We start from the raw sequence: 26,536 nt of genomic DNA, 5'->3' as shown, positions 1-26,536 counted from the left end.
AATCACTAGTCACTCATGAGCAGGGATGAGAGAGAAGGCATGACTTTCTGGAAATGAATTCCAGTCCACAGCCAAACATGTGCCTGGCGCTATAGCCCACAGATCCTTTTGGGCTTTCTAGAATACTCACGTAGGCAGATGCCCTTGTCCGTGTAAGCTGGGGAAGGAAGGTCAGTAAACTGTTTCCAACAGGGAGCGTCAAACACCAGGCTTTCCCTTCTGAGCCCTTGGATGTGCTCATGTATCCCCAGAGAAGTGCCTCCCACTCTTGTGCCAGCTGTCTGCAGCCTCCAATGAGGCGTACAGCCCTGGGCTATACACTGAGAAGTTCTGGACCAAGCAGCCTCCCTCTTGCAGGTACTCTTATATTAACTGGAAGACATGTGAGGCCCTGGGTGGGTGTCCTTGAAACAGGCAGGCCAAATGGGGACATGCATAGCAGCCCCTTCCCAACTGGAGCCTGAGTCTTTCTGCATTTAGAGACCAAAAAAGGCTTGCAGGAGCCAGGGTTGGACTCTTATCTACTGGGCTGGGCCAGTGGACATGCCTTATTTATAACTCTGCTGACAAAAGTCCCACAACATTAAAGCAACCCAATGAAGCCCAGGGCCTGCCTGCACAGTGCTGGCCCTCATCCCCACTGGTCTGGTTGCTGGGCAGAAGGAAGGGCTCTGACCTCTAACATCACAGGTAAGGATCTCATTTACTTTGTTTGTTTGTTTGTTTGTTTGGTCTTTGTTTCTTTGTTTCTTCATGCCAGTCAATTCCAATGTACATTAAGGCCATACATAAATGCCAACTGGGTTCAGATGGCTTTGTGCTCAGCACAAAGGGAGTGTCTTAGACCCAGGCAGGCACTGGGACCTCAGGACCCCAGCTCCCCAAACGGCTGCTTGGATGCTGAGAAGAGCCAGGGTGCCTCCTCACCTTGACCTCTCTTGGTGGGAAACAGAACTGAAAGCCAGAAGAGCTTTTAAAGAGAAAGCAAAGGAAGAAGAAAAATTCTAACATAAACACAAGATAGGGTCAAAAAGCAAGGTACTTGAGCCCCCCTTCCCTCCCCATCCCAGTATTTCCGGAAGGCCTGGGTGGAAAGGCCAATTACTGATGTGTCTGATTACTCTGGGAAAGCATGTTTATACAAGATGACTTACATGCTAGGGCTGATAGTTTGAAAGTCCAGAGCTATTGTGTACTTTAAAGGGACTATGTGCAGATTTTACTATTTCTTGCAGCTAAGCTGTACTGGACTGAATGGTGCTCTGGCAGATTGCATAACATTCTCAATATTGATAAAATGACACAGATGGCAATGATATAGTTTATAGAAGGATCTCTTGCCAGACTCTATGTGATGAATTTTACCATAATTTAAAAAAAAAAAAAACGCAACCCAGGTTTGTTTGTTTGTTTATAATTCTGAAGCTCAAACTTAAAACCCAAGTTTTAGGCTCATATAATTTTACCTCACAGATACGGTTTACAGATTTGTTGTTGTGTTCTTGTTTCTCTGGGAATGTAAATTGGATTCTGTGTTATTACTAGGCTGATATTCAACTGGCTCATGATTAAGCCAGGTACACAGTAGGATTCAGCCTATTTTACCAAAGCCTTTGGTTTTCATCGAGCGGACGACTAATCAGTTCAGATCATTACATTTTAGGAACGTTTTCTAATGTTAAAAAAGACTAGGGGACTGGAGAGCTGGCCTAGTGGTTAAGAGTGCTGGCTGATCTTAACTGGATCCCGGAAGTCACCTCACAACTATCTATAATCCACCTTTAGGGACCTGCCACCCTCTTCTGGCCTCCGTAGATCAACATGTACACGGAGATACATAATGACACATACACGCACACACACACAAACACACACAAAATCAATAATGAAATAAATGTTTTCCAAGCATGGAAAAGCTAGGGATGGAATCCAGGGTCTTGCTGGGCAAACCTTTTATTATCAAGTTAGACATGTGCCCTTGCTAGCCTTAAGAAAATATAAGATAGAATGTCTACTAAGAGCTATGCAATCTCCCCTGATAGGGTCCTCTGATTGTGCAGATCCAACCTGTTGTTAAGCAAGTTTTGAACTTGTAGATTTTGTCATTCTACTTAGTACTTCTAGAACCTTCCCTCCAAAATTCTAGAACACTCTGTACTTTCCCTCAATTTCCAAGCCCAGAGTGTAGACACCTTTCTTTTCATCTCAAAATACTTAGTACTTTGCATAAAGTGACCCTGGTACTGATTTTAAGTCTCTTTTTGGCACCAAAATAAGAGATAAAATTCTTAGGGTTTCTAGTTCCCTTTGGTTTTTTCTTTTTCTTTTTTTCTTTTATTGGATTTTTTTATTTACATTTAAATGTTGTCACCTCTCCAGGTCTCCCCTCCGGGACCCCCCAAGCCCCACCCTCTATGAGGGTGCGCCCCCACCCATCCACCCACTCCCACCTTTCTGCCCTGGCATTCCCTTACGCTGGGGCATCGAACCCCCAGAGGACCAAGGGCCACTCCTCCTACTGATGTCCATCAAGGCCATCCTCTGTCACATGGAGCCATGGGACCCTCCATGTGTACTCTTTGGTTAGTGGTCCAGTTCCTGGGAGGTCCGGGGTGGGGGGTCTGACCGGTTGACACTGTTGCTCCCTCCACGGGGCTGCAAACCCCCTCAGCTCCTTCAGTCCCTTCTCCAACTCCTCCATCTGGGACCCCGTGCTCAGTCCAATGGTTGACTGCAAGCATCCACCTCTGTATTTGTCAGGCTATGGCAGAGCCTCTCAGGAGACAGCTATATCAGGCTCCTGTCAGCAAGCAATTCTCAGCATCCACAATAGCGTCTGGGCTTGGTGACTGTATATGGGATGAATCCCCCAGTAGGGCAGTTTCTGGATAGCCTTTCCTTCAGTCTGTGCTCCACACTATGTCTCCATATTTCCTCTTGTGAGTAATTTGTTCACCCTTCTAAGAATCACTGAAGCATCCACACTTTGGTCTTCCTCCTTCTTGAGCTTCATATGGTCTGTGAATTTTGGCTATTCTGAGCTTTCAGGCTAATACCCACTTATCAGTGAGTGCATACCATGTGTGTTCTTTTGTGACTGGGTTACCTCACTCAGGATGATATTTTCAAGTTCCATCCATTTGCCTGCAAATTTCATGAAGTCATTGTTTTTAATAGCTGAGTAGTATTCCATTGTATAAATGTACCACATTTCTGTATCCATTCCTCCATTGAGGGAACATCTGGGTTGTTTCCAGCTTCTGGGTATTATAAGTATGGCTGATATGAACATAGTGGAGCATGTGTCCTTATTACATGTTGGAGAATCTTCTGCGTATATGCCCAGGAATGGTATAGCTGGGTCCTCAGGTAGTAAGTACTATGTCCAATTTTCTGAGGAACTGCCAGACTGATTTCCAGTCTTTGGTTTTTCTTAACTGTACAAATAATGTTTATTTGTCACAGAAAATACAGAGAAGCAGAAAGGCAAAATATAGGAAATTATGTGTGGTTCTAATGAGGATAACTGTTTTTTCATTTTAATGGTTTATCTTGTCTCCTGTTTTAATTTACCTTTGGCTTGTGTGTGCGTGCAATGTGATTGCATGTGCATGTATGTGCATTCCTATGTGTGCAGCCTCATAAGTGCATGTGGGAGAGGTCCAAGTGTGCACATGTTTGTGGAGGCCAGAGGCTAACATAGGGTTTCTTCAATGATCACTGTGCACTTGAATGAAGAGTTCACCAATCTACCTAATTTAGCCATCTTGCTCCAAGGACCTTCCGGTATCACCTCGTCAGCACTGGGACTATAGGCTGTCGGCTACATCTACCTGGCATTGACTCTGATCCTGGGCATCTGAATTCTGATTCAGAATCATCTCATGATTCTACAACAAGTACTGTACCCACTGACCTACCTCCCCAGTCCCATTATTGCCTCTTGGTTCTAGATATTCTTGCAATTATTAATATAGACATAATTTTAAAAGAGAAAAAGAGAACTTCAGCCCCTGGAATTATAACTTCCTTCCACAATTAAGTGGTTTGATTCATCTTAAAATATTAGTCATAATTTTAAAGGATTTGGTTTTATTTTAAAATCATAGAAATATAACTATAAATATAATCAGATTATATGGTAACCTATTTTTGTCTAATTTATGGTCCACATATTTTTACTATCTCCTCAAAATCCAGTGTTTTGAAAACTGACTATTTCTATATGACAGTATGATTGTTCTTAGTTCTTTTATTAAAACATTGTAATAGTTGCACAAATGGAGGAGTTGAATGTATATCTGGAGATTTGAACAGACATTTTATTAGACAGTACCAACTGGCTTCTCCGTCTGATGGGTCTGGTGATTTCTGTGCTCTTGATACAGCCTCTTGCGTCACGAACAACTCTATCATTCTGTGCCTTTATTAGCATATCCTCCCCTCAATCAAACAAACAAACAAAAACTGTATTTTAAAAGTGATCACCATCGTATGTACGTATGTGCCCACGGGCCATAGCATTGCCTGTGGAAAGACTCTGTCCTCTCTTTCCGCTTTTACATGGACTCCGAGATTGCATTCACATTGTCAGGCCACACAAGCAAACGCATTTCCTTGCTAAGCCATCGAGCCAGCCTCACAAATTTATTTTGCTGATGTTTTTATTACCACTTGTTAATCAGCAGCTCCTTATTTCCTCCCCATCGTGTTAACCTGAGAGTGAAAACTAGAAAGGAGCCAATAGAACCATGGGCAGCCTAATAAGTAACAGCCTAATATGTAATTCATAAATGGAGAATTTTAAAAGTGAAAATTAGTAAAGATACATAGTTTAAAGGTCTTGGTGCTGGAAATCAAAAACAGGCTGCTCCTCTGAGGCCAAGCAAGGGCTCTACCATTTAATTTTTTTTCATCGAATTTTTAACTTCAGAGAGGGTTTTGCAATTTAGTGCTTCATTTGCAGTTAAAAGACACATTTTAAATAGAAGAGGAATGAAAACTTTTTCAACACGGGGTTTTTGTTACAATTTAAAAATAGTACTCAAAGACAACCCAAAAGGAAAATATACAGCCCCATAATATGAATATATCTGTCTAAGTTTGGCTTCTGTTGCTGAGGTAAACACCATGACCACCTTGAGGAGGTCAGGGTTTATTTCTTCTTGCAGCTTACGGTCATCTTACGGTCATCAGAAAGGAAAGTCCAGACAGAAGATGAAACAGAGACAGCAGGGGACACTGCCTATGGCTTGCTTCTCATGTCTTTCTCAGCCTGTAGGAAGCAGAGATGGATTACTGGCATCTGTGAATGTGGCAATGGAGAAGAGTGTGGACGATATGCAGAGATGGGAACAAAAGCGATTTCTCTAGGGCCCAGGAAATCCTCAAAATGTGTGTTGGAACCCTAAGGCCTTAGGGAGAAGAGCTGGCTTGCTTCCTTTTGTTTTTATTGAGACCTTTCCTACACTCCTTTTTTAAAAAAACGGAAATAAAGAAGTGTCTTTGTTCCCCGAAATAAGAAATAGAAAGAGGAGGGAAAAAGTTTAGAAAAGTACCTGAATTGGGATTGATTTAAATCCCACATTTTACTTGAAGCCCTGAGTTAGCTGTGTCGTTGCTGACTGACGTGCAGGCAGTTCTGGGCAGCCCCACAATCTCGGTGGCTGATGCTTCTGGTCAATAAATGCATTTCTCTGCCTGCAGCATCCACACAGAATCTCACATGTTCTCATGTGCACACGTATTATTTGTGTCTTGTTATTCAGTTTGAATGTGAGGGAGAAGAGCAGCGGGCGCCGACGTGACAGAAGCAGAGAGTGGGGGAGCAGGACTGGGTCTACCCACAGGGAGAGTTAAGAGTCTAAACAGAAAGTGGGCATGACAACCTCCCCTCCCATAGAATCTTCACGGGACCCAGCACCCCCTGGAGCCTGGGAAGCGTGCATTTACCATTCTCAGTCAGATTCCGAGCTGGTACACTGTCTCTGAGTCACACTCGCCCAACAGCCTAGGAAATGTTTGCGGAACGAAACTGTGCGGTCAAAACATGCTTAAGAGTTGTAGGAGTGTTGGAAACCAAAGGCAGAGCTAGACGCTTTCTCTTGGCTGACAGTCCCCTCTCTGGCGATGGTGGCTGGCAAATAGGCTTCGTGTCCATTCCAGGGCCCTTTTGTGCCCAGTACAAAGAACATGGCGCTTACAGTAAAGTTTTAAAAGGCATTTTACTGGGCACTGAATACAAATATTTGATGATTACATGCCCTTAAGTAGATGGTCTGACTTAGAATTCTCCACAATGTGGGGCCAGGGTGTTGCTAAATAAATTCCAAAGTCTATGAGCTTCCTTTCTGGACAACCACCTAACTCTTAGCCAGGGTCTTGTAATTAGTTTTAGGAGACCTGTTTCTCTCTTCAAATGCAACTTAAGAAACAAAATAAGTAGGTAAGACAGTGTAGTTCTTATTTCAAAGCCAGTTTTAATCACTTGAGCTGAGGGCTGACAATCAAGTGTTACTCCCTTCCAATCCTAGAGTCAAAAGACACAGGGCGATGGGCTAAAGAGTAATACAGCTATGACAATGGACAAAGCTAAGAGATTTGATACTTACACAGACAACTTCAATTTTAGGTGGCTTTTCCTTTGCAGGTGCAAATTTGTTGGTGCTCAATTAACCACCATTGGCAAGGATCCTTGAGGGGAAGACACAGTCCCAATCTTCATGCCATTTTAACACACACTTCCAGATGGAAAACATCTGTAAGATGTAGGGAAGGGTTAAGAAGGGACATGGTGATAAAAACAGGGCTTGGGAATTCACAGCGCCAAGGTCATTCTCGTTTATATGATGAGGTCTGGGTGGAAGGGTCCACAGGCCGCAGGCCTACTGTCTATCTTTTTGTTTTGGGGTTTTTCTTAAGATTTATTTATTTCATGTATGTGAGTACACTGTAGCTGTCTTCAGACACCCCAGAAGAGGGCATCAAATCTCATTACGGATGGTTGTGAGCCACCATGTGGTTGCTGGGATTTGAACTCAGGACCTTCCAAAGAGCAGGTCTTAACCACTGAGCCACCTCTTCCACCCTCCTACTGTCTATCTAACAAGAGCAGCAGATTCTCTTCTCTGGCTGCTGATCCAGTGGGCTGGGCCTGGTTCCTGCCCTAGGCAGGAGCAGCCAGATAGCCATGCAGGCCAGCATCTACTCAGCCCGCCCTCTAGCTTCCTTTACAAACCTGTTACTGTATTTGTAACTTGAACTGGAACATGGTTTCCCCTCCTCCCACCTAAGAAAGCCTTCCCAAACCAATGCACCCAGAATCTAACCACAGCCTACAGACTCCTACATGATCCAAGGGTCAAAACAAACTGTTTCCATCTGCATGCTATCCCTCCACTTAGCCATCTCCAGTCACGCTGACCTTCCCCAACTGGGCCAAGGACACTTGCTGAAGCCTCTGGCAATTAGGTACTTACCTAAGAATAACACATCTTCCTCTCTTCTCATCAAACTACATCTGAGATCCACCTCTTACCCCAACTTTCTAGTGCCTTATCTGATGTACTTCTCTCTCTCAAATGTGTGTGTGTGTGTGTATATATATATATATATATATATATATATATATATATATATATATTCAAAGCATTATCGTATACGCCTGGGAATATTATATTTATATATACATGCATGAACGTGGCATGTATTCAGCTCTTCCTCAGTACCCATAGAGAATTTGATTCAGAAAACCTTAGATTCTAAAATCTACAGATGTCCAAGTCCCTCAAGTAAGGTGGTGCAGCATTTATATGGAAACTAGGCATGTTCATGTTCTCCCATAACCATCTGTAGGTGACTTTCAATAACTATTGAATATGCAAATGTGTAAATAAATGTAAATGCCATGCAAACAATGGTCTCGCTTTCACAACAGGTACTGTTGTAATTCAGGTGAGGAAATGCAGCGAAATCCAGTCAACTGGCACACAGCAGTGACTACATTAGTTCCATGACAGGAGCATCCTGTATCTTAAATCTAAGTTGTCTTATAGCTGTGAAGGTGAGACGCCTGTTGTGCGTCTCCCTGGGCTAAAATTAAAATCTAGCTGTTAGAACAGAGTACACACCACTGAGAATTCATCTCTTTGACTTTCTCAGCTTCTGACGGCTGCCTGTGTTTAGGGCTTGTTGCTTTTGCCTTTCCATCAAATTTCTCCATGACATTATCTTCTTGTGTCCGTCTTTCACATGATAAGGACTCTCAGGAGTGCAATAGAATGTGTACATCTTAGGGAAATGGCTCTGGGTCAGAACAGTGGCTTAAACTCTATCACACTGTGTGGTGCTCAGTAGTTATAAGAAAAGTAGGAACCACTGGAGCCTGGCCCAGGCTGCCAGTGAGATCCTGCACAGGGCAGTTCATTCTTCTTCCCTGCCTATTTGCAATACAGCATGCCCCAGATTCACAGTGAACTTTGAAAATGGATGTATCTCACCGAGGTGTTTTAAAATCATCAGTTTCACTGCATCCCAAAACATATGATTGAGACCACAGATATGTGATAAATGTCAGTCTTGGGGAGAAATGAGAGCCCTGTTGGAGACAGGCTCAGCAGCACCTCCCATGCATCAGGAGCCAGGTGCCTTCACAGAACGCAGAGAGCAGCAGGCAGACCCTGATTGGAACCCAGGGCCAAGAGGATCGGGTGAGGTGAGCCTCTTAACACCTGAGAGGGGCCAACAGAAAGGCTGACCTAGATCAGTGTTCTCCAGGGCATGCCAGGCCCAAGTAGTCAAGAAGAGAAGGTTGGCCAGAGTAGAGAGGCAGAAGTTCCAAGACCAAACCAACAGGCAGGGCAGAAAAAGATGATGTATATGGACAAAGGGATGGGTGGATACAGCCATGTGGCTGCAGCAGTTGAGTATGGCCCTATCTAGAGCAGGTGGTGACTGGTTCAAAATCAAGCTGCAGGGAACTACAGAACTCTCAACCCCCCAAGACTGGAAAGAGCCCATAAGCTTCCAAGTCTAGCAAAGGAGATGCTCTCCTGGAGGGAGGGAGAGAGAGAGAGAGAGAGAGAGAGAGAGAGAGAGAGAGAGAGAGAGAGAGAGAGAGAGAGAGAGAGAGAGATGGGAGCCTATTTATTTAGGTCCAAAAAATGGTAAGTGTAAGAGGAGACCAGGGATCAGAGGCATTAGTTGGCAGAACAGTGATATTCACAATGTGGCATTTGACTTTTCCTCTGAAAGCCAAATACTGGATAAACTAACAATTGTCAGATTAACAGGAGGGATACATAAGGCATTTATCTGAGCATAGTTTTACACAGCTTAAGTAAATGAAAATGAGCATATGAGCCCTCCAAGGTATAGTTGAGGAGATGGTTTTTATTGTTGATATGAAGGAGAATATGACCAGAGAGAGAGAGAGTGTGTGTGTCCTGTAGACTGAACTAAGCCATAAGATAAGGGAGGTGGGGCAAGATAGAGAGGAAGAGAAGAGAGAGGAGCAAAAGAGATTGCGAGCCAAGAATGGAGGACCAAGAAAGTGCTGAGCTGAAATGGCAGTTTTGTATAGGAAAGAGAATCTGGGGGAAGGGGAGGGAAGGGGATGGAAGAAAAGAGGAGGGGAGGGGAGGGAAGGAAAGCCCAGTCTCTGGGCTGGAAAGGCTTAGGGTAGGGGGACAGGGGTGAGAAAAGTAGACAGGAACCTGTGAGTGAGCCTGGTGCTGCCAACGTGCACTTTGGTATGCTAATAGGCACCTCAGTTAGCTATTTGTCTGGGCTTTGCTTAGGGGGGTGGTGTCTGACAATAAGGATAAAGAGCACAGGTCGAGGAAGAACAATCCATTTTCACGCTTGGGGTCAATAAGGCAAGAGCCGGTGTATAGGAATGCGACTGGGAAAAAGTGATGACCCAGTGGAAACAGACAAGTGGGAAACTCACGGGGCTTAGTCCCATTGTCTGTGGCCTGCTGTGCAGCATTCCTTCCTCCCAGGTGTGAGGCAGGACCCTTCAGAGCTAGAAGTCTGTAATCTACTCCCAGACAAGATAGATTAGAGAATTTCTTTGTGGCTGACTCGTAAATGAACAGGCAGGGGAGGTCCTGGGGAGAAGCTCAGCGGGTAAAGCCTTTGCCTCACACACATAAGAACCTAGTTTTGAATCTTCCGAAACCACAAAGAGCTAACTAGGCACGGCATGCATTTGTACTGACTCTATGGTGAGATGGGAGGTGGAAATGTGAGACTCCCTGGAAGTTTTCAGATCAGCAACCTTGGTATCCGCAGTGGCAAACAACAAAGAAAAACCCTGTCTCAAACAAGATGAAGGCCAGGACCCAACCCAGAGGTTGTCCTTTGAGCTCCACACATGTGCCATGGTACCCAAATGACTGTATACATACATACACACACACACACACACACACACACACAAGCACAGTAACTCAACTCTAATTTCCTATAGACAGAAAAGCTAGAAGACAAATTTTATATTTCATGACTGACTTGAGGGAAATAGGAACCCATTATTCAGATTTCCATGATCTGCTTACGGAAAGAATAATCTGGGTTCCTGTGGCTTGCTTGTGGGGAGAAAAAGTGTCAGGAGGTCAGGAGATCAGGAGGTCAGACCAGGGAGGAACTTTGCTTCTGAGGTATTCATTTTGAACCATCATTTTCCTGAGCGTCAACATCCACCAACCCCCTTGGCTCGGATAATTCCTTTCTAGACCTCACAGATGAAACACAGGACTCTCCCCACACAAAAACATACAAAGTCTCCAGAGCTGCAAGCGGCTCCTCTGGGCAGAAGGGACCAGGGGAGCCTCAGCAAACTCCTGGATGACATGGCATAATCATGAATGTCGGGAATCGGGGTACACACTTGCACCCAGTTGATTGTCCTACGTCTACTCCTTGCTTGATGCTTACATTGCAGTGTTAGAAAAGAGACGGCTAGGTACACATGGGCTGTGTGTTTATGACAAGGAGACATATATCTAGAGAGAGACATATATGTATGTATATAGACAAATATTTCTCATCTTTCCCTACAAAGATGGCCACAGAATTCACAAAATGTCCTTCTCAAGCTGAGGCTCCCTTGAGAGTTCTTTAAATGTGACTCGGAATGTCATTTAAATCAGAGCAGTGTAGTGACACTACCATAGGATCATGGTGGAAGTAAAACAAACAAAGAAACAAACAAAATGGCTCACACTAAATACTTGTACTGTACCTGTTCAGTATTTGTACGTACTTGAAGCCTGCCATGATATTGTACTTGCCTGCCCTACTCAGTAGAATAATTTACTGTGCAGAGCTACACTAAGAAGCAATAGGTTGACCCTTCTAGCCTAAGCATGTGGGAGGCCACATCATCTAAGGTTGAAGAAGTACATGCTTTGACGTTCACTTGGTGACAAAACTGCTGGATAATGAAATTGCCAAACTTTATAGTTCTGGGAATGTGACTTCATCACTTAAGGGATGCATGTTTGTATGTCAGGCCCAAAAGTTTGCTTGGGAAAGTCTTTGTTACCCTCGTTTAAGACAGAGCCAAAATACATTGGCTAGAATTCTCAGAACAGCAGCCTTAAGGGCCCCAGCAATGCTGCCTACACTGTAAACACATGGCCTCTGTGAGCTTGCCTGCAGCCTCAAATATTTGAATTCCTTGCCGGTAGAAGATCAGAAGTGCTGAAGTTCAGTTGCTTGCATGCTGGCTCTCACTGCACTATCTCCAAAGTGCAATGGCTATTAATATTGGAGATCTGGCCCTATCCACTGGCTATTTTATGACATTGCCTTGAGTTAGAGTGCGTTTATCTCTGCTGTCCTCTCCAAAGATTCATAAGCACTCCTTCTTTACTTGAGTTTTCATAAAACGTTTGAATTTCTACAGTTTCCTAGCATATCAGGAATCATAGTATTAGCATAACAATTCTGTGAATGCAGCCCAATGTATTCCAAATAGCAAACTGAAATACATTAGAAAAAATAGAAAATCAGAAAGAAACCTCACCTTGGGAAGGAAGATTAAGAATTCTTTCACAGTAGTGTATTATAGCATTATTCCAGTGGGAGTCTGTGGAAGGCATGGGGTAGCTATGGATTGTCCTTTGGATGTGGTTGTGCCGAGGTCCTGATCTCTGGCCTTAGACGGTATTGCTTGCTTGCTTTCTGAATTGTCTGGATGGTTAGAACGCCTTATCTAATAGTATGCATTCTCTCAAAAGTCCTCCCTCTGTGGATGGCAAGGTTTGAGAGAACTGATCAAAGTGTCTTCCCAATTGTTCAGTTGTAGTGGTTTATTTAAATAGTGCTTGGCCTAGGAAGTGGCACTATTAGGAGGTATGGCCTTGTTGGTTGGAGTAGGTGTGGCCTTGTTGGAGCAAGTGGGTCACTGTAGGGGTAGTCTTTGTTACCCCTTTAGCTACCTGGAAACAGTCTGCTCCTGGCTTCCTTTGGATGAAATGTAGAACTCTCACCTTCTCCAGCAGAATGCCTGCCTGGATGCTGCCAGGCTTCCCACTGCTGTGATAACAATGGACTGAACCCCAGAACCTATAACGCCACCCCAGTTTAATGTTGTCCTTTATAAGAGTTGCCTTAAATAAATAAATAAGAGTTGCCTTGGTCATGGTGTCTCTTCACAGCAATGGAAACCCCAACTAAGACATCAGTTCTATCAATATATGCCTTTTTGAAAAAGAAAAAAAAAAAAAAAAGAAAAAGAAATCAATACTGAAAATCTGTACTCATTTCTGGATGGTGGTAGAACCATGGCTGTGGAACTCTCTGAGATGCTTAAATAGCTCTTGTGATGACTAACTGCAGTTCTGTGGTATCTGTGCAGCTCCTGTGGTCTCTGTGGGCAGCAAAGACATAGGCTCTAGGAGGGGATGTGCTGAGCACTTGCTTGTGTGCATTCTGTCTTAACCTGCTATGTGCCACATTATGAGTAGAAAATACCCCAACTCAGGGCCAGGCCTTAACTCTTGATTTGTTTGAGGATCTGTGAAATTGCTCCTGCATCCGGCCTTTTCCTGTCATGGAGCAGAAGGTTGATGTAGGAAGCAGGCTTTCCCATCACTGGCCCTTTCCTTTCCTGACTGCTAATGAGTGAGGGAGAGAAGGCACTGGGGTGATGGCGTGGAACAGCCTCAGTAGCCCTCTGAAGCTTGTCTAGACAAAGCAAAGTTGAGAGGTACTTGAGTAGACATGCCGTTTCAGTTTCTGCCATTTCCTTTTCATTCCCATTCTGGTTACTCTTGGAGTAACTCCCATCATGGAGATTGCTTAAGGTAACATGGTTGCAATTGGTTTTTGACATCAACAATGAATAGCGATTTGTCTTGGGTAGGCTAACAAGGAAGGTAAGTGGCTAAGACAGAAAGCACACTGCCTTTCTAGAGATCTGGAAAATTCCGTTCTTCCTTCTTCTTTGTGGGAACAGAATCTGCCTGTAAAAGAGCCCGGGGAGCTTTGACTAATGCAAATGATAGATAGAACTCAGCATCCAGTGGAGGTAGAGCTGGAAACCACAAAGTGTGCAGCCACTAGCCTGCTGCAGAGGAAGCAGCATCTTTGAGCCAGAAAGCAAGATGTAAAGATAAGCATTCTTCCTCTAGTAAAAATAGGGTGACTTGCTCAATCACTATACCAACAGCCATAATAATAACAGCAACAATAACAAAGAATTGCTCACATATTAGTTAAAAACACTGAAATATTGTTAGGAGTAAAAAGTCTGTGTGTGGTAGGCAGGACAGCTTAGTAGGTACACACACACACACACACAGAGAGAGAACTGAATCTTACAAGTGTCTTCTGACCTCCACATATGCACTGTGGCAGGCACAGGCCTACGTGCATACACAGGAGACGGGGGTGTACTTTACTCTGGTGCCAATTTCAGAGTCAAAGTTTCAAGCAAGTCATCCTCTCTGTCCTTCTATCTACATTTATCTACTGCACAGATAATTGTACTTGTAAGGTATCAATGGTAGGGCTTATGAAATAAGTTTTGAAATCAAGTGGTTTCCCAGTAACTGAAGGTGACCCATCTTTGTGCCGGTGCCATCTTGCCTTTGGTGATCTCTCTGCTTTTGGCTGTTCCTCAAATCTTAACATGTGTTCAGATGTGAGGTGGCCTCAGTCCTGCTGTGAAATCTAGAATATCCTCATTATCCTGAGGCCAATGTCAGGGATGGGAAGAGAAAAACTATCTCAAAGACTTGGTCCTTGATCACACTGCCCGGATCAGGTTCAAAGCAAACACCCTGCTTATTCCCAGAGTCGCTCAGCTACTTGGAGATGCTGCTGGATTTCTAGGTGCTTTGAGTTGTGGGGAATTAAGAGATGAGTGACTTAATGTCTTGACACAATTGCTCTGACTTCCTAATCTTCTGATAGATGTGGTCTAATGGTTAAAAGGCTAGCAAAGAACCAGTAATTCTGTGACGATTTTGGTATGAAGCCCAGTGAATTCATTCACAGTATACTGATATAGACAATGAATTTCTTAATCAATTAAATAAAGAGAATGAGATCAACCTAAGTCGTGTTGGGTGGTGGCACTTCAGATTTCAGGCAGCATTTAACTTTGATGTCTTGGATCTGGAACGTAAGCTAGTCATATCTTCTTGAGCAAACAAAATAATCAGAAACCTGGCTTTAATATTCCTTGTGATTCTAAGTAGCTTTGCAGTTTGTTCTGTAGATCAAGTCTTATTTAGAGCTATAATCCTGAAGTCAAGAGAAAATCAAAACAAAGGAAATTATAAATCAGAAAGACGTTTGCCTTTTTTGTGACCCCTCTTTTCCGTAACTACTTCATCTCTCCCTAGTTTCGTCTTATCTGAGAAAGATCAAGTCTTTCCCCATGGACCTCTACTGTTCCCACCTTAAGACATCGACCTCCAAGCCCAGTCTGCCACACCCTTAGAAAAGTCAGGGGGTAGTGAGAGCTCATAGGGGAAGCAATCCTCAGTACAGTAGATGGGAGCCAGAGCACACTCAGAGCCAAAACGGCAAAGACGCTACAGCTCCAAGCTGACTTTAAGCCAAGCAGCATTCTCCTTTTGCTTTCTGATGCCCATGCACTACTGAGCAAGTAGGATTCTGAGAAACTTGCAGCAGGAATCCGGGAGAGTGGCCTCCCTTGTCATTTCTCTCTGGCAACCTCTCTGTTGCCTCTCGTCATACAACCACAGGACCCAAAGAGAAACAAAAGGCTAATGAAAGTTAAAAAAAAAAAAAGAATACTACCAATATTAATTCCAATGTAAGCATAGTAAGGGAATCAAGACATATTTTCTGTTAAATCAAAGAAAGAAGCCAGGAAAGTGAAACTTTAGGACAAAGAGTCCCTGAGAACAAGGATTCTACTTTCTGAGCCCAGAACACACTGTGCTTTCTACATCACGGATACACCTGAACTTGGCAGTTCTGACATCAGTGTAATAGTGTTCTTTTCAGATACATTTGTCTCCTGGATGAGAGTGGAGTTTATTTTCTTCTCTCAGATTTTTGGCTTTCTGTAGAGCATATATCCACAGGAGGTTGGTTCCAGACTTCCAGAATATATGGACTCTCAAGTGCATTGGAAGACACCATGTTTGCATATAACCTAGGCACATCTTCATAGATACCTCAGACATACCTGGCACAATGCCTACATATCACTTCATACGTGTAATATGTGTAATGTAATCTCCATGCAGCAAGTTCAAGATTCGCCTTTTGGAGCTGTCTAGGTTGTTTGGAGTATTTCTTAGGCATGGTTAGTTGAATCCTTAGATGAAGAAGCCACAATTAGAGAAACCCAACTGTAATTGTGATTAATCTATCCTAACACCTACCATTCAATAATTAGGGACAGGACTGCTGGTCTTTAAAGCCTAGTCCATAGCCTCCAACAAAGCAGGATACAACTGTAGAGCCATTTTCACTAACACCAAATCAAGTCCGTGAAGACTCTCCTCTGTAAAGAACTGCCCTGCCTATGAAGAACTGGTTATTCCCCAGACTAATGTCAAACTGGTAATGATAGATAGAAGTGATAGTCACTTTATTCCTACCAGATAGCTTTGTTCCCAAGAGGCCTGGATTATATGAAGTCTAACTCTAATCTGCACCTTTCCCTTAGTTTGGCCAAGGGGTTGAATATTCCCCCAACCCCCAAATTCACGCTGAACCTGGAACATTTAATAACTCAGGGTGGAACCTCATTTGTTAATAGAGCGGTTACAAAAACAACCAGTTAATGTGAAGTGGTTAGCAGGCATTCTACTTCAGAATGAGGTGCATCCTGATAAAGGGGGATATTTTGGACAGGGGGAACAGTATGTGAACAGGAAAACAGAGATCAAGGTGATGAGTCTACAAGACAAGGAAAGCCAACTTACCAAGAGCTGGCTGAGAGATGGGATGGATTTTTGTCTATGGTCTTCAAAAGAGAAAAGTCTACTGGCACCTTGATCTTGAACCTCTGGCCTCTATAGCTATAAGTAAAAGAATCTGTATGTTTAGGTCACCCAGTCTTGGTGGGGCAGACTAGCATAAAGGCCATCAGATGGCTTGTCTCAAAGAATGGTAATGAATCCAAGCTCTCAATCCTGCTCTTGAAGTGTTGGCCAGTGCAGCCTGGACCTTCCACTGATTACTGTGTGTACCTCATAATGCTGCACTATTGGTATGAGGGGGGGAAAAAAAACCAAAGCACCAGTCTCCTAGCCCCCTGTTTTGCAAGTGAAGCCTGCAAGTCAGACTAAGAAAACAGATTGCAGGGAGAAAAAGACACCAAAATTGTCTTTGCTGAGATTTTATTCTATTCTGCAGAGATGTTCACAGCAGCATGAAAGCCAAAGGAGGGGCCAGACCTTAGGATTTATATCCTGCTTTAAAAAAAACAAAACAAAACAATGAATTTATGTTTTTTTCTTTTATAAACAAAGAAATGGTGAATTGTGGAAGGGGAAATTAGAGGAAGAGAAGTTTGTTGTACAGACCTCTGCGGTACCCTGAGGGCTGTTCTCATGATACAGGGAGGAGAGAGGCACAAACGGAAATGTATGTCTTGTTTTTACACAGATGGGGTGCAGGGGTGGTAGAATGTTCTTTCTGCTTTTACTCCTTCTTAAATGTCTTAGGCTCAAAATAACTGTCACACCAGAGTGGAGATGGCTCTGGGGAGGATGGGACATCCTGGTCCTTTCTGGTGGCCTTTTACAGATCTACATGTTTGCCTTGCCAGTGTATAGAGACAGAAAAGCGTGCTGTGTAGTGTGATCAATAAAATTAACAAGACACCTCTCCTTGAAGATTATCCCAAAGACTGTGGTTGGAGTGGGAGAGATAGGCAATATGTGGCTTAATGCAACTGACTATGTTTCCACGCATTCTTTACATTCCTCATTCCAGTCTGTTATATACAATACTGAGTTGTAAATGTGTTCCTTGACTTGACTGATCCAGCCAAGTGCAAAGCATAGGCTGTGCTGTCACCATAAAGTGTGTCCTGTCAGAGCAGTTCTGCTGCGGAGGCGCTCAGGTAGATAGAGGGCTGTGGTTTTAAGAACTTTGCTTAGTTGACTTTTTGTTTTGTCCTAGTGTTCTGTTTTTAGGGGCATCTTTTCAGCTGACTCACTTCGCTAAGACATTCTGGTGTGAGTTTTCACAGAGGCAATTTCTGTTCTTCTGATTCTGTCAGGGTGGGCATGGTGCATGCACTGCCTGGTGTGAATCCCTTTCACTCCATACAAAAGCGTTTCTGCAATGCACTACGAACAGGCATTGACTTCACTTTTTATTAGTACATGTTGAATATATATGATGGATTTCATTATGGTGTTTTTATACACAGATTTCACCCATATTCACCCCCACTATCTCCTTTTCTTTCTACCTTCCTTCCTTCCTTCCTTCCTTCCTTCCTTCCTTCCTTCCTTCCTTCCTTCCTTCCTTCCTTCCTTCCTTCCTTCCTCCTCCTCCTCCTCCTCCTCCTCCTCCTCCTCCTCCTCCTCCTCCTCCTTCTTCTTCTTCTTCTTCTTCTTCTTCTTCTCTCTCCCCCTTCTTTCCTATCTATCTATCTATCTATCTATCTATCTATCTATCTATCTATCTATCTATCTTCTATCGACATTCCAATATATTTCACTAGGGTTGATTACAGTGTTGTAGTTGAGAAATAGTTTACAGAAGCACGGGTTCCTTGCTAATGTATACACCACTGAAGAAAATTTCTCTCCCTCCCCCAGGAACCATTAAGTGTCTTGGGGAAGAGGGGACCCCACCGAGCCCCTTCTCCCTAGCTACTATCATCTGCCTATAGGTTCTGGGGATTGGTGGGTTCAAGAACCCAGGAAAACAGGCCTAGTCTTATATTGATTTTGTCAATATCTCAACCGTTATGAGTTCAAGAGTGTAAGAGTCATGTCATAATCTAAAGGTAGAATTCTACTTTATTTTTCCCCTTCCCTGGACTCTTACATTCTTCCCAGTTTCCCATGATATTCCTGGGGCCTTGAAGGGGTGATATAGATGTCCCATTTGTGGCTTAATATCCAACAATTCCTTAATCTCAGTACTTTGACCATGAGCAAGCTTTGAGTGATTGCTGCCTTCTACATAAAGGAGTTTCTCTTAAGGATGGTGGTAGCACTAATTTATTTGTATAAGCATAGTTATTTAGGTAGCCATCTGATGGGCACATCATGTTCATTTAGCAACATGAAGATGGTAGCTTTTCCACTAGAGCCATGATTGCCTCAGCCACAGGTTTTAGATTAGGTTGACAGAACACACATGGATTCCCTCCTGTAGAGTGGGCCTAGAATGCAAAAGGAGGATTGGTTTTCTCCATGGTTTGTCACCATTTCAGCAGCAGGCACTTCTTACCTGGTACACCAGCAGCCATAATATGCAGACTCCATAGCCAAGCAAGACTTCTGGTGACAATTCTCTCCCAGGAGCCCCAGCACCATCTGACACTATGTAAACTAACCAGAAGGGTGGAAGCTTCCATTCTGGTTCCAGCTTGTTTTCTCTATACCCTCCAACCAATGTACAAGATATCTTCAGTAATGGGGTCTTACTATGTAGTTCTTGTGGGTAACAAATAGCTATTACAAATGTCATTGTGCAGTGTGTACTCAAAAGTGGACAGACACTCTGCGATCACGTATACAAATAGTGATGTTCTCAATAACACTATTGTAGTGTCTGTGGAAACCTACACATGGCTTCTATCCATCACCGATGCTGTGCTCCACTCTTATGATGCCTGTTTTTCTGATGAGTTTTTCTTGTGTTTTATTTTATTGTTGTTGTTCTAGGAATGGAAGAACAGATGATCTCCTTCCCCCTCTTCCTCTCCCTCTCTCCCTGTCTCTTTTCTGAACATATGCAGACTTTAGGTCCCTTGCCATTATCCCCTAAACAATCTAGAGTATCACTATTGTAAAGCATTTGTGTTGTATTAGGTAATATAAACCATCTGGGGATGATTTAAAGTATATGCAAGGATACCCCTTGGTTTTATTGCAAATACTATAGAGTGTCAACTATCTGCAGATTTTGGTATCCTGAAGGGACTCCTGGAGCCGATGTCCCTGTGATACTGAGGGGTGACTCTATGCATGTGCACACACAATGGCTTACACTATTGTGGCAGCTGACAAGTCCGGGGTCAGCAAGTGAGTCACTAAGCTGAAAGTCAAAGGGAGCCTTGAGCCTGAGAAGTGGGAAAGGGAGAGCTGACTTGGTGAGAATGGGCAGGCTTGGGACACAGGAGCTGCTGAGTTTCTATTTCAGCTACTGAGAAGGAAGCCCAGTGAACCAGCCTAGAAATGTCAGGCAGAAAGAATTCTCTCCTCCTCTGGGTAGGTCCGGCTTTGTTCTACCCAGGCCTTAACAGGTTGAAGGGCACTCATAAAATAAAAGCTAACCTGCTTCATTTGTCATGAAAATTCAAATGCTATTATGTTTGAATATTAAATGTTTCCCCCACAGGCTCTAGTGTGGGACTCCCAGCTGAAAGCACTTTTGGAAAATGGTGGACATTTTAGGAGTTTGACCTAATGGGAGAAAGTTAGGCTGCTGGCAAGTGCCCATGAGTGGTTCATGGAAGACATGCTCTCTTTTTTCCAAAATTTGGCTCCTTTTTTTCCTCATTGTTTCCTGGCCATAAGGAGGTGAGCACCCTTCTTTTTCATATGCATCTGCCATAGGCCTTTGTCTCACCACAGATCCCAAGCAACAGGGCCAAGTGGCCATAGACTGAATCTTCCGAAACCAGGAGTCAAAATAAACCTCTTCCCCTTTGACGTTGATCCTCTTGGTTACTCTGTCTCTGTATCAGAAAGCTGATGAGCCAAGGGTGGGTCTCACCCACAACTCCAGAGTAAGGTTTGGCCAAATAGCTTGCTACACAGTAACCCAATCAAGTGAACACATAAAAGTGAGCACTGTAGATTCTTGGGTCTGGTTAAGGGCTCTGCCCATGTTTCCATTACTTTACACACATGCACTTGCCACATATTTTCCCTCACCTTCTTAATTACTGTTAAATGTCTACTTGAGTCACACTGTGGACTTGAACCTAATATATCAACTGGGTGACTTTTTAGTCTTCTAAAAATGGAATTCTGAATCTACTTCCATCATTACCATCCCCACGACCACCTGTTCTTCCAATCTGTGTGAATCTGGCTGCTTTGTGGATTTGTGTTTTTGTGAATGGCTTATTGCATTTACCATACTGTCCTCCAGTTTTACCTGTGCTGTAGCATGTGTCAGAAGTTCCTGCCATTCTAGGACTATGTAATACTTTATTATGTCTATCATTCCATTGTATATGCAATAGTTTGTTCATCCATCCATCTATCTATGGACACTTCAGGTATATACACCTCTTGTGGTCATGGGTACTTCTGTGAGTGGGTACAGATCCTGATTTGGGGGCTTTGAGGTATATATCTAGAAGTGAGATATGCCTTCCATATCTTAGTCCTGACCAGAACTTACTAGAGTTTTAGCTTTATTCAGCTAGTTTCTTTCCTTCTAATCACACTTGAAGTGGATGGAGGGAGATTTCCTCATCTTGGTGGGACTGTAACCATGAGTCACTTAGTAAATAACAGATTCCTGGAAGGATGTTATAGGAGCCCTGCCTTTTCATTGTTATCGTTCTAGAGATGGAACTCAAAGCCTAGGCAATGGCTTTACTTCTGAACCCTATCCTTGGCCTTATGCACTGTGAATGTCAAAATAGCTCCAAGTTGACATTATTCTCGTGTTTTTCATCCCAAAGATGAGGACTCTGGATGTGTCAGAAATAAAAGACTCCAATTAAAATCAGGAATAAGAGAGAAAATTCACTATGCTATGCTTGGAAAGGGTTAATGAAACAGAAACCTTGATCACCACAGTTTATCATCTTAAAAACTGTCTCTGAATGAGACAGCATTGACATTGATACTTTTTCCAGAGTTATAATTTGGGCTTTTTAATTACACATTAAAAATAATACAAGAAATATATGCTAATATCCTCTCGTTTTGTGTACATTTTGGATTGGTTTTTAAGCTGAAATCAGTTGTAGGTGTCTCAAGCAGAGGGAGCTCTGTGTGGCTTACTTGCATTCTTTGAGCATTTTCTCATGTTATTGTTCCTCTTTAAGTTTCATGGCAATTCAGTACACAGCCGTAGGTTTAGGAGCAAAATGTTGGAGACTCGGCAATCGATGAAATGGACTTGAAGCACTCCAGCACCTTCTGTGTCTAGGTCCCATGGCTTCTTATGTGAGGTAGGCTTATTGTGCGGAATGTAAATCCTAAAAACACCCAGCATGGGTCCATCCCATAGCTCTCCCTATGCCAGCGGCCATGGCTTTGGCTTTCCCCAGACAGGCTATTTAGCACTGTGAGAGCAAATCTAAAAGGGTCAAGAATCTCACAGCTCCCGGTCTTGCATTCTGCAACATTTTTTCCCACCTATGTGGACCCTCTGGCTGCCAGCACAACAGAGCACAAGCTGATACAAGAAGACATGCATTCCACACACTTCCCTCTGGAGCCTGAGCCAAGAATCCTTCTTGCCTGAGAAACACAGGCCAGTGTTGGTTTTGGATACCACCACCAACTAGCAGTACAATGTGTGACCTGTTTTCTCAGAGATTAGCAATCAAAATAGACTTCAAATGGTTTCACCCTAATAAACCTGTTGGCAGGTAGCTTGCCAAAGATCAGAGCAAGTCCTTACTGAGGTGCTGGTATATTAGAGGTGGTTGATGAAGAGTAGCCACCACCAACCCATGGGGTGCAAAGAAAATGCTTGACTTTGCTTGTATGAGGGCTGTGTGTAGGGCATGGTCTCTTCAGAGACCATAAAGGGAGGAAGGCAAATGAAGCTACTAGAAGGTGGAGGAGTTGCCAGTGAAGTCACCCTGGCTTTAGCCTTCCCAGCTTCCCTTCCAGCTGGCCAGCTGCCTGGCTCTGATTTCATCAGAGCGATAAAACTACCCTCCCACCTTTAATCTGATCCTGGTTCCTACCCAGGTTACCAAGTTCCCTGTGTCCCGGCCTCACACTCAGAACCCTGCCTTCTTCAAAACCTCCCGCTCCACTTGCATGCAGATGGTCACAGGGCTGGGTCCCGAGGATTTCTGATCCCTGTGACATCTCTTCATTTCAGTCATGTGACATAGATACTGTCTAGGATCTAGGCATGTGCAGACTTGTTCTGGCAGAGACACTGGGGTAGGTCCTGTTCCTGGCCATGTCTTCAGTATCTGCTGCCATGGAAAAGTACGCCCCATGCTTCTTCATCTAGTTCACACAGATACCTCAGGGACCCAAGAAGAATAAAAAACTAGCCTTGAGGAAGCCCCATGATAGGTTATACCCATTTCTCTGCCTCTTTATCAGACAGAGAACCTAGATAGGCCCTGGGACAGGAGAATCACATCATTCAATCATCATTCTGTTGTTTTGGCCCTGTGGCGGTACATCAAAGCAGAGACAGTATACTGGAGCAAGCTACTGCTCACTTCCTGGCTGAGAAAAAAAGATAGAAGCAGAAAGAGCTAGATTCCCCCAATTACCTTTTAAAAACAAACAAAGCCACCCTCAGTGGTCTGGAGTCTTCCCAACATCCCCTTCCCGAAGGTTCTACCATCTTCCAGTAGCACAAGTAAGATGCCTTTACTGAGCTGGAAAGCAACCCCGGTGCTGAAATCAAAGTTGGATTATTGGACTTGGAAATCCTCACAGCTATCTGTGGGCACAGAGAGCCAGTCAAGGGATGTAGAAACCTTTCGGTCCTGCCTGCATTTGCCAGTGTTTTCCATTCATAACTTGAGTCTCTCAATCCAAGTGAATTTGCTCTAAGACTGATAGGGGGAAGAGGTGGTGTCAGAGCTTCTATCTTTCCCAGCCCTGCTCACAGACTCTCAGAAACACGTCTAAGGGTTGAGGAAGTCTCATAAGGCTGTGGCTGAGTTGTTACCCTAGGATGGTGTACCTGCCTGTGCAGTGAGCCATATCTCATGCTTGTGCTGTTAGACAGAGGAGGACCTCAGAGAAACTGAAGGGCTTCTCAGTTCAGGTTTGGCTCTCATTAGCACCGACAGAATGTTTTTAAAAGTGAACAATAGACAATTGGTGTGACTCTTGCAGAAAGTAAAGAGGTGAATTTGGATTTGGGTCTCAGAAATGAAGAGAGGGTTCATCTGTAGACTGGGGATACCCTGGAAGCCCCTCTGAGAAAAATTCTCTGGGATGTAGTAGAGCTGTGGCAGGCAGTGCTGGGCATGGGCAGGAGGCAGCTGTGCTCTAGAAGAATAGGTGGATTCAGACTTTCCCACGCGCAACTATCTGGCAGCCTTACTCTCAGCTCCCTGGAGTACCTACAAATGATACGACCTGGAGGCTACTTCCCTTAATGCAGGAAGAATGACTCCCAAGCCCAAGTATGTTGCCACCTCCTGCAAGGCCCAGCTTTCCTAATCAGCTTGCAGTCAATCTGTTTGCAAAGAAGATCTCAGGGCAAAGCCTAAATCACTACACGGCTTGAATGGGTGTCAGCCCTGATGACCTTGACCTCCAGACAGCTTTTGCATGGCCTTATACTGACTGGTTCAGGTATATTCAGGAAACCTGAGTTCAATTCAGTAAATAGTGACCAAGCTGGGAAACCATGTGAACACAGAAATGTTTCAATGCTTCCTGAGAGGGGCTCATAGCCTTTCCTTCTGCAGATATGAGCAAGAGAAAGATGGTGTGGAATGATGTGACACAATGCACACACAGGTATTCCACACAGCTTCTGTGTGTGTGGAGTTACTGTGTGTGGTATTTTGGTGATATCGGGAAGGGTGGTCCTGGGTAGCAGATGGGAGGTGAGGGGGTGTGGGGGGGTGGGGGGGTGGGGAGACAGAGTAAAGAGAGACATTCCAAGAGGCTTAGCCTGATAAAGGGTTCTAGCTCAGAGAGACAGAATTAGTTTAAGAAAGAGTTCAAGAGAAAGATATGAAAAGAGTTTGAGAGAGAAAGAGGGGGGAGAGGAAGAGAGAGAGAGAGAGAGAGAGAGAGAGAGAGAGAGAGAGAGAGAGAGAGAGAGAGAGATTAGCAGATTAGCATACTCAAGGTTTCAAGGTCCCGGTCAACAATACAATAACTGATATGAAAAAACTGAAAGAACTCTTTCCTCGCTGGTTGAAGTTGATTGAGATCACATGGAGCGTAGAGTAAACAGGAAGTGGTCCCAAAGCCCCTCTTCTTGCTTAGGATCGCATTACAGTCTCTGATTCCCCCAGCCTGGGAACTTGCCAAGCATCTTCGTTGTAAAACCTCCCAAGAATGTTCTTCTGCTTTAAGCCTGACCTACTACAGAAACAGCAACACCAGGAAGCAGACAGTGATTTAATAGGGCAGGAGAGTTCATCCCAAGGCAACAAGGGTGGAAAATCAGAAGGTCTCGAGGATATATGCAAAATGTAGAATTTCAAATTGCGGAAAGGATGGCAAAGGTGGGAAGGGAGGAACAGAGTCCCTTTTGAGTTGGACAGCTTGCTAGCTGTTTCAGATGTCTGACAGTTATTTGCAACGGAGCCCCTTGGAGCTGTTCCAGAAGGAAGTTCACCAACCCACTACTGTTGTAAGTAACTGCCTGGCATCTTCCCCATGTAGAAGATTCCAGAAATATCTGTACAGTTAATATAGCCATATATATATATTTCAGTTTTCTGGCAAGTATTACTACCAGGAGATATTGACGGTCACACATTTTAGAAAATATATTCCTGGTATCCTAACAGTCAACTACTCAGGAGGTAAAAAGAAACTTGATTGTTCTGGAAAGCTCTGCCACGAGACTCCTAGGCCCAGTTTTAAAGCATCTTCCAAACTAGGGAGAAGATTGTCCTCAATTTCCTTACTGGGAGAACTTAAGACATGTATAGCTAACTTCTTCCGGTGCAGAATTACCCACCGGGGAGAATTCTAGTAATACTCTCATTAAATCTAACTGTAAAATGGATCGAAGAAAAGATAAATCTCTTACAAAAAAGATCTCTTTTCATAAGGTGAAAAGAGAGGCACTGTTCCCTTCCTTTCACAGATGAGATAAAGAAGAGAAAGTAGAAGGGCTTATCTGAGCCACAAATACCTCTTCACTACACTTGGATCTTCTATGTCCCCCAAAGTCCATGTGCTAGAATCTTGGTCCCCAAGACTTGGTAATAGTTGAGTAGAAACTGTTTGCCTAGCATACACAAAACTTGGGTTGGATCCCTGGAACCTAAAATGAAAACAAACAAACAAACACCACTAACAACTAAGCCTTGGTTCCCAGAGGAGGGCTAAGGGTGTCCTTGAAGGTCATCAGGACATCCCAGACCCTGACTCTCTGGATTCTTGGCTCTGAGACAAACAGTTCTATCACGCCATGCTGAGATAAAGCCCCAGCCCAGGCCCACGCAATGACAATGACACTGACCAAGAACACTCACAGCTGTGAGCCAGACTGATTTTTCTCTGTAGGGACAGAAAGTTACCATGGCCCCATAGTTTCCGGTCGTTCCTGAGTTCAGCCACTCCCTCCTCTAGCCAGGGTGTCCCAGAGCCCTTCTTGGACAGACTATTAGGATTGTCTACCAGAGAGAAGGAGAGAGAGAGTGAGATCTCAAAGTTGCAAGGCTGACTCATAAAATTACTCCATACAGAGAAATGGGTTTAGTGTTGGCTTAAGTAAACATCTCAGGAGAAGGAATTGTCCCCTTTCAGGGATATAGGGATAAATGGTCACAGGCCATGTGTGTAAGCGTTTTGAGGTGTCTTGACCAGGGCAAGAGAGAGTAAAACAGCCAAAGAAGGCAAGCTGAAGGGCGAATAAGTCTCTCCAGAAAAGGCCTGAGAGCAGAGAACAGAGAGGTCTCAAACATGCAGTGAGCACACATTTTCAGAATCTGCACCAGGAAAGCTCTCATGAGTCCAACATTCGCTGACAGGACGGAACTTCGATGCCA

General features: G+C 43.9%; 1 protein-coding gene across 2 annotated transcripts in view; it reads left to right on the top strand.

The window, feature by feature from the left end:
• The first annotated feature begins 272 nt into the window (after positions 1 to 272).
• Positions 273 to 26,536, top strand: part of Fhl2 (four and a half LIM domains 2) — a 72,454-nt gene continuing 46,190 nt past the window's right edge. The window contains exon 1 of one of the 2 annotated variants that reach the window (XM_029479883.2): positions 273 to 357. The gene's annotated coding sequence lies outside the window, so the exon portion shown is untranslated. Of the gene's footprint in view, positions 358 to 393; positions 691 to 26,536 lie in introns of those variants that run through there. The other variant, XM_021161490.3, reaches the window with a different exon arrangement.

This window comes from Mus caroli, unplaced genomic scaffold (assembly GCF_978045245.1).
Source record: "Mus caroli unplaced genomic scaffold, Mus_caroli_1 scaffold_1, whole genome shotgun sequence".
Lineage (NCBI taxonomy): Eukaryota > Metazoa > Chordata > Mammalia > Rodentia > Muridae > Mus > Mus caroli.
The sequence above is the reverse complement of the archived record's forward strand: the minus strand, read 5'-3'. Positions and strand labels throughout refer to the sequence as shown.